Source organism: Orcinus orca, chromosome 8, assembly GCF_937001465.1.
Source record: "Orcinus orca chromosome 8, mOrcOrc1.1, whole genome shotgun sequence".
NCBI classification, from domain to species: domain Eukaryota; kingdom Metazoa; phylum Chordata; class Mammalia; order Artiodactyla; family Delphinidae; genus Orcinus; species Orcinus orca.
The window spans coordinates 70,534,855-70,548,147 of NC_064566.1; positions in this window are offsets into that span (position 1 = coordinate 70,534,855).

A 13,293-nucleotide genomic window follows, 5' to 3' on the forward strand; every position below is an offset into this window, starting at 1 on the left:
ACATCTTGGTTGCTTCCAATTTTTTCTGCAATTATGAATCCAACTACTATAAACCTTTGTGTGCAGGTTTTGGTGTGGATGTAAGTTTTCAGCTCATCTGAGTAAATACAAAGAGTGTGACTGCTGGATTGTATGGTGAGACTATACTTAGTTTTGGAAGAAAGTGCTAATTTTTTTTTTTTTTTTTTTTTTGCGGTACGCAGGCCTCTCACTGCTTTGGCCTCTCCCGTTGCGCAGCACAGGCTCGGGACGCGCAGGCCCAGCGGCCACGGCCCATGGGCCCCGCCGCTCCGCGGCATGTGGGATCTTCCTGGACCGGGGCACGAACCTGTGTCCCCTGTATCGGCAGGCGGACTCTCAACCACTGCGCCACCAGGGAAGCCCTGCCAATTATTTTTACCGGTAGAAAACTGATACTTTTTTTTTTGCTCATGATCTACTGCATGTTTGCACAAAAGGTCACACATATCCATTTGGAAATTCAACTCCTTGTCGTATTTGTCCTTGTTGCAGTGTTACAAAGGCAAGGTAAAGATTTCACAATCAGTCAAGAGCCAGAGGACCCAGCCTGTATTCAGACTCCTACACCAGCTTGTTTAGTAGTCTTTCAACAAATCAGGTTTCGATGGCTCTCCACTTGCCAGTTTAGGAAAAGTGAGCTCTTAACCACATTGCACCTCTGTTAGAGTTTGCACATAACAAGTTCAGATCAGGGCAAACATAATTTGTGCTAAATAAATATTACCTATTATCACTATTACTTAGGAGCCCAAAGTTGTAAGATGGACATTAGAACCTGTACTTAAACATATCCCATAGAGGTTGGAGTTCGGGTCTTGGGACTCCTGTAAGATTTGTATAAAAGGTCAGTTATGGATCTGTCTGACTACCTGGCCACAATGAATTATTCGTAGACATTAACAATTACACCAATTCAGTTTCCGTGTGTGTAAGGATTCCTTTCCAGATATTTGGAAATAACTTCACCATGATATTTATGTCGTTAGATTGTGACCATATATGGGTCTTGAAGTTGCTTTTTCTCCCAATGTTTGTGTTACCTTTCATCACTTTAATAGGAAAGCACAAACAGTTGGTAGGAATTGGCTACCGAGATAAGTGGAATGGACACTGATCTGAGTTGAACAGATCCTGGTGAGGAGCAGCCCTTGCCCATCCCGCTCTGCTCACCAGCCGCTCAAACTGAAATGCCTCCCAAGCTCCTTGTCATTGACCTGCAGTGATTACAGGGTAATAGAGAGACCCTTCTCACGGTTCCTCAGCAAGTGGTGGGTGTTAGGGGGATAAGCAGTTTCAGGGAGGACAGAGGAAGGGCAGAACTGAGCCCTGTTGGGCATAGATAACACGTTGGAGGTGCCACTCAATGAAAATGCAACATTTGTGTGGCCGGGTTTCTGGATTTTTCTAGGATCCTGGCATCTAGTATCCTCGTGCCCTAAATGTTCAGGCCCCTCTGCCTAAAAAAGAGCTACGTCCAGGCCTGTAGACCTCAGAGAGCATCTTTTCTTTGTCCCATCTCTCAGAGAGTCTCTTCTCAAAAGCTTCACATGGTGTCTATATATTTCAGTGCTCGTTCACTCACTCTCTTATTATTTAATTCATTCATTCAGCACATGTTTGCTAAGCACTTACCATGTACCAGGCACTGTTTGTGGAACTGGGGACACAACAGTGAAAAAGGCAAAGTTTCAGTTCTCCTGGAGCTTATATTCTCATTATAAAGAGAGACATAACAAGTCAAGCAGTCATAAGGGCTAGGAGAAAAGATAAAGCAGAGTAAGGGGTTAGAGGGTGACAGGACTGCTGTGTCGGAGAGGGTGGCCTCTTGGGAGTGTGGTCTTCGAATGCGCACTGTGGACAAGGGAGTGAGAGCATCATTCTAGGCAGAGGGACAACACATGCAAATACCTGCGGTGGGGGCACCCTTAAGGGGCTCACCGATTAGCAAAGTGGCTGGAGAGTAGGAGAGAGGCGGCGGGAGCTGAGGCGGGGGAAGGAATAAAATGTCCTAACTCAGTAAACGCAAACTCCTCCCACTGAGTGATTGGGGCCATTAGTGTTTTAGGTGACCTGGGGATGGAGAAATTTGGGGGTCACAGAGTCTTTGAAAGCACGGATAATTCACAGCCATCCCTGGAAATGGCTCTATCGTTCCTACCAGATGCAAATCCCGAGAGCAGAATGTCTGTATGTTCTTGTTTCCTGCTGTACCAGCTGACATGTCACGTTTCTGACTTGTATTGCATTAGGTGGGACTTCAACAGAGCCAGCAGATCACTGACATTCACTAAGTTGACAACAGCCATCTCAGCTATGTATGAGCAACAGCAAATCACTGCAGTCAGTATTTTGGAATTGTGCTGAGGCCCATATTCACATAATGTGGAGGGCAGTGAAGGAATCTCCTCAGGAGACTTCAGGAGAAATCCTCTGGAAAACCAGCTACCAGGGGAGAGAGCAGGTGTGAGAGTTGAACGGCCTATAGATTTAGAATTTGAGGCTATGCATGGGAAATCCTGGCGCCAGAGACGGATAATTTTTAGGAAAGAGCTAGGATTAAGAATTTGCAAAGAAAGAGCTTAGGATCCATTCCCTGGGAATGTCAAGGGTCTATTGCATAAGTTTCTTTTTCCTGAGAAACTCCTTAGTAACCAGGTGACCTAACCTCAGCTCTCTTGTGGTATATCACCTTGACTGTACTTACACACGACCCTCTAGGACCCTGAGTACTTTATTACCCTATGGTTTAGCTCATGGATTGAACCAGATTAAAACAGTAGAAAATTATCTTTCTTGGCTTTCTCTGTTTAGTGAGGACTCAATGAATATTGTCGATTGAGTGAATGACTTGAAACCACCAATAGAAATGAAAAAAAGAGCTAGTATCATAAGAAACACCTAAAATAAATGAATAATTCCTATTACAGCATAATTGCTTTCATGTTAATTGTCTTTAAAAATAAGATATCCCGTTCTAAGCTGGGGTTTGAAATAACTTACAGAGCCAGAGAATAAACTCTGTTTGTCTTATTCCAGTATGAGACCTTCATTCATTGACTCCACAAATATTAAGCACCCTCACCGTGCCAGGCTAGTCCTACATTCTAAGGAAACATAGTATGACGTTTATGGTCTGCTTGGAGACAGACAGGCAGTTAGGCAGTTTCACCACGCCACAGCTTCTTCCCAGCTACCATAACCATAGCCAGGCTCTCCCCCAAACTGCTGGTTTTAGAGCCTCTGAGAAAAGGTGCCTTTTACTGGGAACAGTCAGCCTCAAGTTCAGGGCCAAAGCCTCTTGGGGCTCTCAGAGCTGTTTCAGTCTGTTGTCGGGCTCATGGCAGCTCTCTTGTTCAGTTTTCTCAATCGTACCTGACAAATGGGCACAGGTCACCTTTTGGGAGAATGATGGCTACTCCGGGCATTCCTTTCTCACCAGGTGTGCAGGGGGATGGGACTGGCTTTGAATGCTCCCACTGGCTGCTTCACTCTAGGAAGTGAGTGTGGCTTACTGTCAAATCCCTCCCTTCCTCCACTCATGACATTGATATTCCTTGGCTCCTTTAGGGAGCCTGGTCATTTCAATGCCATTTCCTGTGTTCCATTCCGTTTTCCCACCATCTCCCCCCTTGCTGTGGACCGAATATGTCCTCCTTAAATTCATATGTTGACACCTTAATCTCCAGTTAGGGATTTGCAGGTGGGGCCATTGGGAAGTAATTAGATCATGAGGGTGGAGCCCTCATGAATGAGATTAATGCCCTTCTAAAAAGAGAGATGATTATCCTCTTCAGCATGTGAGGGTGCAGCAAGAAGGTGGCTGTCTGTAAACCAGGAAGAGAACCCCCACCAAGAACCTGACCATGCTGGCACCCTAGTCTTGGACTTCCTGCCTCCAGAACTGTGAAAAGAAAATGGTGCTCAATCCCCCCACTTTATGGTATCTTGTGATAGCAACCCAAATGGATAAAGACACCCCCGTAACTGCTTGTCTGCAGTTCACACTGGCTACTCTAGGAGAAAGGTAAAAACAAGTAGGCTAGAGACAGGAAACGTGGTTACCATATTATGAGGGTCTACAATGTGCCAAGAACCTGACTTCCAATTTGTATACATCGTGCACTTTTCTTTCCAGAAGCTCAGTCTGTAGAGTCGGGCAGATGGAGATTGGAAGCCCAGCTCTGCCTTTTGCTAGGGTGACTGGTAAGTGACTCAGCACTCCGAGGCCCCTGCTCCTGGGAGAGCCAGCGGGGCCCAGCACACACCCTGTGTCCAAACACAAGGGCTGCGCTCATAAAACCGTGTGACCTCGGCAGGCTGCTTCTGGACATGATAATAACAGAATCCACAACAATAGTATGGTTGTGAAGCTCAACTGACTTAATATAAGTAAGAGACTTAGAGTAGTAACTAGCTTGAGGAAAAACAAGCTATTATTTCACATCTAGTTGAAGATATTTTTTTTAAAAATTGTGATTTCAGCACAGTGTTTGATGAGAAGCACACAACAAAGTCCAGCCATTATTGAAGTTATTATTATTACTTATTTTGTATTACTTTAATAATATTATTCATTACTATTATTAGTTTCAGACTTAGAGGTGACAGACGTGGGGTTGTCCCTGCTAAAATACTTGAAAGGAGAATGACAAAGGAAAAGACTATAGCTTCTTCTTCCTTTTTATTAACTTTTTATTTTATATTGGAGTATAGGTGATCAACAATGTTGTGTTAGTTCCAGGTGCACAGCAAAGTGTTTCAGTTATGCATATACATGTATCTATTTGTTTTCAAATTCTTTTCCCATTTAGGTTGCTAGATAATATTGAACAGAGTTCCCTGTGCTATGCAGTAGGTCCTTGTTGGTTATCCATTTTAAATATAGCAATGTGTACGTGTTAATCCCAAACTCCCTAACTATCCCTTCCCACATTCCCCCCAGTAACTGTAAGTTTGTTCTCTAAGTCTGTTTCTGTTTTGTAAATATGTTCATATGTATCATTTTTTTTAGATTCCACATATAAGCGATATCATACAATACTTGTCTTTGTCTGACTTACTTCAGTCATTATGACAATCTCTAGGTCCATGCATGTTGCTGCAAATGACATTATTTCATTCTTTTTAATGGCTGAGTAATATTCCATTGTATATATGTCCCACATCTTCTTTATCCATTCCCCTGTCGTTGGACATTTAGGTTGCTTCCATGTCTTGGCTATTGTAAACAGTGTTGCAGTGAATATTAGGGTGCATGTATCCTTTCAGACCATGTTTTTCTCTGGATATATGCCCAGTACTGTGATTGTGGGATCATATGGTTGCTGTATTTATAGTTTTTTTTGTTTTTTCTTGCGATACGCGGGCCTCTCACTCTTGTGGCCTCTCCCGTTGTGGAGCACAGGCTCCGGACGCGCAGGCTCAGTGGCCATGGCTTACGGGGCCATCCGCTCCCCGGCACGTGGGATCCTCCCGGGCCGGGGCACGAACCCGTGTCCCCTGAGTTGGCAGGTGGACTCTCAACCACTGCGCCACCAGGGAAGCCCCCTAGTTATAGTTTTTTAAGGAACGTCCATACTGTTCTCCACAGTGGCTATACCAATTTACTTTCCCACCAATGGTGTAGGAGAGTTCCCTTTTCTCCACACCCTCTCTAGCATTTATTAAGTGTGGATTTTTTGATGATAGCCTTTCTGACTGGTGTGATGTGATATCTCACTGTAGTTTTGATTTGCATTTCTCTAATAATTAGCGATGTTGAACATCTTTTCCTGTGCCTCTTGGAAAAGGTTGTAGCTTCTTATCAATCAAAGCATGGCCAGGATTCACAGCATGGACATCGCCTTTGATTTCGGTGAAGTTCAGGAGCTCAGACTTCGGCCGCAGACCTACGACTCAGAGTCTGCATGTTAAACTAGATCCCAGGTGAGTCAGGGGCATGTTCAAGGTGGAGAGGCACTGCTCCGGTGCGCTGGAAACACACTGATGTCTAGATCCTCCCCCCATCCTCTCACCACCCCAAAATTCCAGCTCCATTGGCTGCAGTACAAATGTTAGAACTGCTGTGCAGTCATGCTTGACACCCACCCATCTATCTTTTGGTCCATGGGCAGTTAGGCTGCAGGGGTCGATGGGAGTTTAGTTTCTTCAGCAAGTGCCAGTGAGAGGGTTTGTTTGTTTTTCTCTCGAAATGCCCAGTGGAAGGATGGAGGGACACGGAGAGAACACATTCTTCTCTCCCACCCCCGCCGTTCCCCGTCTTCATTCCAACTATGGACACGTGACAAAGCTCTGTGCAGGCTTCTTGGCCAATGTTTCTGTTTCTCTGGTTGCTGTTCACAGTGTCCAGCTCTGCTGGCTGGCAGTCTATCTGTCAGGCCCGTGTACCTGGGGCTTGGCTTTTCGGTGGTGGGAGTTCGTATTTCCTTGAAATGGGTTCATCTCCTTCCTTCATCCACTCCTGCCCACTGCTCACAACACCCAGAGCCTGCTGACCTTTCCTGTGAGACCCTTGACCCCTGGTAGAAAATTCCCATTGCCACCCGGCTCAGGCCGGTTATCTAAGTGACTGTTGCTGTGAGGAGGGCGGCTCATGCCCCATCGTAAGGCCAAGGACTCTCCTGGGGCCAGTCTACTATTGTTTTGTGGGAATGAGGGTCATGGGGGTGTCATTTTCTGAATTTTCCAGAGAAGCTAACAACTTGGGATTTTATGAAAAAAATCATGTAAATGTTGACAGCTAGTTAAAAAAAAACTTCCAAGTCCTGATAGCCAAACAAAACATTTCTGGAGCTCAGACTTGCCCCCTGTTCTAAACAGCCCATTTGGATTGCAAAGATTCCACAAGCCATGGAGGCTAATCCAAATGATCTCGCTGGACCTTTGGAGCTGCTAGAAAAGGGGAGACACCCGGAATCCCCTAAGCCACGTGATCAAGGGTTTTTAATCCAGTGACTTTTTAGTTTGGTAGCCCCTCTCCTGAAGGCACGTCTTCCTTAGGCCTAAGCATGGCTGTTTCTCACACTCACATCTAAGACCTCTGTATGTCCTCCTAGGGGGACAGGGGACCTCTCTGCCTGACCTGAAGCCAGATATGGTAGGAGTTGTGCAGGGCAGTTGTATTTCCCTAGGACAGCAGAACGGAACGAAAGAAAGGACGGGTTACACTCTCCAATCTTCTCCCTCCCCTCTTTTCTGCCCTCCCTGAATGACAGACAGCCCCAGCATTTGACAGAGCCCCTTGTTTAACGCTGCCACGTCTCTGCTAGTGACCGAATGTTTCTCCCTCAGTATTGTCTTTATACAAGATGATGTGACTTGTGTTTGTTGCTAATATTATATCTGTAACAGATGGCCCCATTGTTGGGCCCTCGGTCCATGTGGAGCAGATTAACAATGCAGAGACAAAGGCCTCAAATACTCGGTGACTTTTAGAGCAGAATTTGCCGCAAGGGACAGGGGCCTTACACTGTGTTCAGCACGGTGATCGGACAGGCCTGTGAGAGAACAGGAATTGCGACCACAGTCTAAATGCCATTGGAATTGTAGGCAGAGCTCTTGGGGTAAACGGGCAGGGAGCATAAAGCATCCAGAAGAGGCATCCGCATGTGGAGACAAAGAGTAATGTGGTTAAAATGACAGGTCATCTAGTCACCACTGGTGGACAAAATTAGGAGACAGGGGAACTAGGTAATAAGTCTAGGGAGACAGTAGATAGTTCAGTGAACATGGCCAATCTCGTGGTTCTTTTTGCTGCTTTCCATTTTTCTCAATAAAGCCTTTTAAGACAGATCAGAGGAGGGTGGTCTCCTACCATGTACCTCCTGGATCTTAGCATGGACCACTGGGACTTTTCTCTTCCTTCCCTCATCTTCTTATTGCAAGATAATTTGTGTTTTATCTTTATTTTATTATAGTATAGTAGATTTATCTCTACAATGTTGCATTAATTTCTTCTGTACAGAAAGGAGATTCAGTTATATATATAGATTCTTTTTCCTATTCTTGTCCATTATGTTGTATCCCAGGATATTGCGCATACTTCCCTGTGCTCTACAGTAGGCTCTTGTTGTGATCCATTCTATACAAAATAGTTTGCAGCTGCTATTCCCACACTCCCCGTCCTCACCCTGTGTTGTGTTTTTCAATATCTGCTGAACGTGTTTTTTTTTTTTTTTTTTTCCGATTTTTTTTTAGTTGCGTGAACCTTGGCAAAATTACTGTTGCACAGCGAGGTGGAGAGCGCGTCTCATTGTCTCGCCTGCTACACGGGCCCACACACTAGCAGGCATTGTCCTAATGAGCACTTTCTGCCCACAGTGATCCCAGCGCTAGTGCCCCAGAAGGCTACCTGAGACTTGGTCAAGGCCAGTGGATCAAGGGTTTTTTTGGCCTCTGGAGGGTTGTGCTGCAAAGGTTCTGTGCTATCTTGATTTGGAATTGAATTGTCAAGGTGAATCCTGCAGCTAACCTGTTTATAATCTGAGTTTAATCTTTCTGAAAAGAAAACAAGAGCCCTAAAAATACCTGTCTTGTAAAATCCAGATTTTTATAATTGTATTTTTTTCCCCCTAAGTGAAAGACTGGCCACCTACCTACAGTGAAACTATATGGAAGGAACAAACTAGCGTTTACTCAGTTTTGCTATAGTTTAAGTGTTTCACATTGTTTAGTTCATTTCATTCTCATGTCCAAAATGTCACATAGGTATTTTAATTCCAATTTTACAAATGAGGGACTTAAGGCTCAGAGAGCTCAAAAAGCTTATAAATGGCAGAGCTTAGATTTAAATCAAAGTCTCCTGATACCCAGACCTCTGCTTTTCCCATTTATCTGCACTTCTGGAGTCCTTTTGCAATTGCCAGATACTGTTATATTCAGACTAAGACAGACACATATAGACACAGATAGGACTGAATGTTTGCCTTAATGTTTTTTGCAGTGTTAAAAATAAACAGCCATTATTTTAAATTCATAAGTAGTTATAATGGAATAGATACTTAGGCAAATAGATTTCTGAAATAAATGTTTAAAGTTCCATGTTGAAATTCAAGATGACCTGGTAGAAAGCTGAGATTGTGAGTTCCAGGACAGCTGAGACCATGTCTTATACACTCTGTGTCTCCCGCAATTAGCCCTGAGCCTAGCCCACAGTGGGGAGGAAGGCACTCAGTGTCTGCTGAATGAATAAATAAGTGTCTCCTGTATCCACATCAATATTTGGAAAAATGACACCATCTACTTAAGTCAAATGGTCCTCCTTCACCCACTGAACAGACTGTTGTCTTCAACATTACTGCCATAGACTGAGTGTTTGTCTCCCTCCAAAGTTCATGCGTTGAAACTTAAGTGATGGTATTTGGAAGTGGAGCTTTGGGGAGGAGATTAGGTCATGAGAGGAGAGCCCTCATGAAAGGGATTAGTGCCTCTAGAAAGAGACCACAGAGAGCTTGCTTGCCCCTTCTGCCATGTGTGTATATAGCAAAAAGACGGCCATCTATGAACCAGGAAGTTGGTTCTCACCAGACACTGACTCTGCTTGCCCCTTGATCTTTGACTTCCCGGCCTCCAGAACAGTGAGAAATAACTGCTTGTTTGTAAGCCACTATGATATTTTGTTATATCATCCTGAAAGGACCATGAAAATACTAAATAATATTAACAGGGGTTAGGCAAGAGAGCCAAGCCAAGCAGTTTATCCATATCTGGAGAAGGTGGATTTTGGTCATCTTGCTTCATCAGAACCTCCATTTCCTGTTTGTATTATAAAATGACTCAGGGCTTTGGTGATCTATGAACAACTAGTGAAAATGAAATACTCCTGTGAGTTTTTTAAAAATGTATATTTATGGAACCTACAGTGGTTTCCAAACTTCAACTGAATTTAATACTATTTGCTTTGAAAACGAATTTCATTTTCCCACTTGTAAGTTTTTCCGTATAAAATTTTAAATACGGAAAAATAAAACAAAATAATTTTACTTACCTATGGTGCAAAGCCAGTTATTGAGCTTTTCTCAGTCTTTTATTATCCTTTGCGTATGTTCACAGACTGTGATCATACCATGCATATATTTTTTATTCTACTTTTCTAATTATTCTTTCTAATATAAACATATTGATAGAACTTCATTTTCCTTTGTTCCTGGCAAGTAAAAAACACTTTCATAATACAAAGGCAATATATGATTTTTCCAGTTGAAGAAAACAATACAGATGAAAGATACACAGATTATTCAAAATGAAGAAAATTTAAAATATGGAAGTTTAAAACAGAATGTTCTGCTTTGTCCCGTTGACAGTCGAATACATTTTAAAGGGGACACGCAATCAGCAAGAAACAAAAGGCCAGGGAAGCTCCTTTTGATCCCCTGTCTAAATATATAATATTCACTCATGTCTGCGTGTCTGCCATCTGAAAAAACTCCTTTTGGGGCCCAGAGTTGAGCTGAATTAAAGTTGGTCGGGGAGGCTTAGGAGTTGCTTATAGAACTAGTCTCCAAGGTGCACTAGAGCAACACTGGAAATTTGCTGGTATTTAAAAAATGTGTTTATTGCATCTTCTCTTAGGGATAGCGGGGTCTATAATTGGAAAACAAGACTTTCATTAGTCACTTGGGGAATGGTAGTCCAAGGGTCACTATCCTCTTAAGAGGAGAAGTTGGTTAACTTAGGGCTTTGGATTTGTTCCCTGCTGTATGCAGATTTGGGGTGAGAGCTGGATTTCTGAGCCTCAATGTCAGAGCTCCTACTTCTCTGCTGTGTCTCAGAGTATCAGTTACTCTAATAAATGATTAGGAAAAGAATGTTGACCTAAAGAGGCATAAAGCTTTTACCTGTCCAAGGTATCCACATCTCAGTGGGTCTCAGTTATATCACCTTTCTGAGCTTCTGGCTAAGATAAAGGGATGTGTACCAGATGCTTCCCCAAACTCCAGGCTAAGTATGAAGTACAGCTTCTCTCTTGCCTGGGAAATGGGTCAGTCATGTTATCATTTGCCATTGATATCTTGGACATTGGTTTAAAAATGAGCTATATAGCTTGGCTCTGATGAAGTTAGAAGACCTATATATATATTTTATATCTATGTCATCTATTAAATATTCATTTAGTACTGTTTATGTGCTATGTATTTTTCTAAGCTCCTTGTATCCTGAATTTCATCACATCTAAGATGCCACTGATTATAAGCTACACCATTATTTTTCCTACCACTGAGGCAACTAAACACTGCTATGCTATTGACTGTAAATTGCACCTCAATTTCAGACATGTTAAAATGTGAAAAATGCATGTCCTAGAATCAATGACACATGGTATATTAATGCATGTTGTCATAATTAAAACAACTCTAGGAGGTAGGTTCTATCATTATCCTCATTTTGTAGATGAGGAAACTGAGGCATAGATAGGTTCCACAATATGCCCAGGATCACACTGCATTTGCACCCAGACAGTCTAACTCCAGGGCCCAGCTCATAACCACTACACTCTTCTCCCTGCAGACAAGGAAAGTAGAAAAAAAAAAGTTTCAGAAAAGTTATTTTAAAAATTTCTCTGCATGAGGACACTCAAAGTTATTCCTGTCTGCAGTTGTCCCCTAACATCTGGATCAATATCCAAAAGCTGAGCAATCCGGAAGTGCAAGGAGTTCTATGGACCATATGTCTTTGTTAGTGCAAGGTCATGGGGTGAGAGTGTGCATGTGGACACATGGCTGCTTCTCTGAGGACTGAGGTTGTCTAGTGTTACTTCTAGACATCATCCAAGGTTTAGCTTTGCCAGAAAGAAGACCGTTCTGCCCACAGTTTCAGGAGAGCGTGATTCAGCCTCCTGTTGGCTTGGGTGTCAGCCACCACTTTTGACTCTGAGGCCTTCTTCTTCTCACTTGAGGGTTAAGCCTGGTGTCCTTTCTTAGGTTTAGTCATGATTAGGAAAATGAATCAGACATCCTCACCCAAATCGGAGCTACTCCTCAGCCTCCTTGCCTCTTCTCATAATCCAAATGGGGTTACGTTCCTCACTACCTGTCAATTTCATACAAGGGTTTGACACTCAACAGAGAGGAGTGACAAAGAAGTAGCTTCAGGGAGCTAGAAATTTAATCATTATTCTAGTTTACAAGGCACAGTTTCAACATATCTCATCATTAAGTATGATTTTACACCATTGCTACTGTCTTTCCAGAGCTACTTCTTCCCAGATTAGCTTCAGCGACCCTTCTCTGCCCTCATAGCACATAGCTCTCTTAAAGAGCACTTCTCACACTGTATCGGAACTCCTTGTGTGTCTATCTGTCTTCCCTACCTACTTCAAGTTCTGTGGTATAAAGTTCTGTATCTGTCTTGCACTGGACTAGAGGTGACACAGAATAAACTGCACGTTAGAGAACTCACTGGGGGCATGAAAATTCCTCAGTGTTGCCCTTCCCTGTCTAAGGCAGAGCGTCAGTTAACTTCTGCTTTCTTTTCTGGTTACCCATGGAGCCCTGCGAGGTGCTGGAATGAGAGCAGGGACAAAGTCAAACCTCATTCCTCCCTGAATAGTGGGCATCTAGCCAGTGCTCATGGTAGAGGTTTTAAAAACCTTTTGAAAATGAATGAATGAACTAGAGCCATGAGACTCCAAATGAAATTTTATGGGCTTTCTCCCTTACTTTTATTCATTTATTTACTCAGTGTATTGAATACTTACTGTATAGCAGGCACTATGTTTATGTCTGAGGGGCAAGGTAGCAATTAGATACAGGGGAAATACTGGGATCAATAGGCAGGGGAAATACTGGGATCAATCAGGGAGTTCTCTGGTGGTCCAGTGATTAGGACTCCGTGCTTCCACTGAAGGGGCCTGGGTTCGATCCCTGGTCAGGGAACTAAGGTCCCAAATGCTGCAAAAAAAAAAAAGGCACAATCAGAAAGGGCCCTTAACATCACGTAGGTCAGGAGGAGGGCAAGGGGTGAGTGAGGACATGCTTGTTAGGAAGATGGATGGCTTGAGGACCTAATGTTTAGCTGGATTGTGTTTTAAAAAAAATGTAAATGAAAGAGATGAAGGGATGGGAATACAAGGTGAGAATTCCAGGCCAAGGGTAGTATTTTATGATGCAAAGTCTCAGGGACAAGAGAGTGTACTCTCTGTGGTAGAAACGGCAGGAAGTTGAATAGTACGGCTCAGAGCATTGATGGCAAGATGGCACAGGCCAGTGGTGAGGCCCAAGAGGAAGGGATCAGATGTCAGTGGTTTTGGGGGTCAGGTAGGGAGCAGGGTTTCAT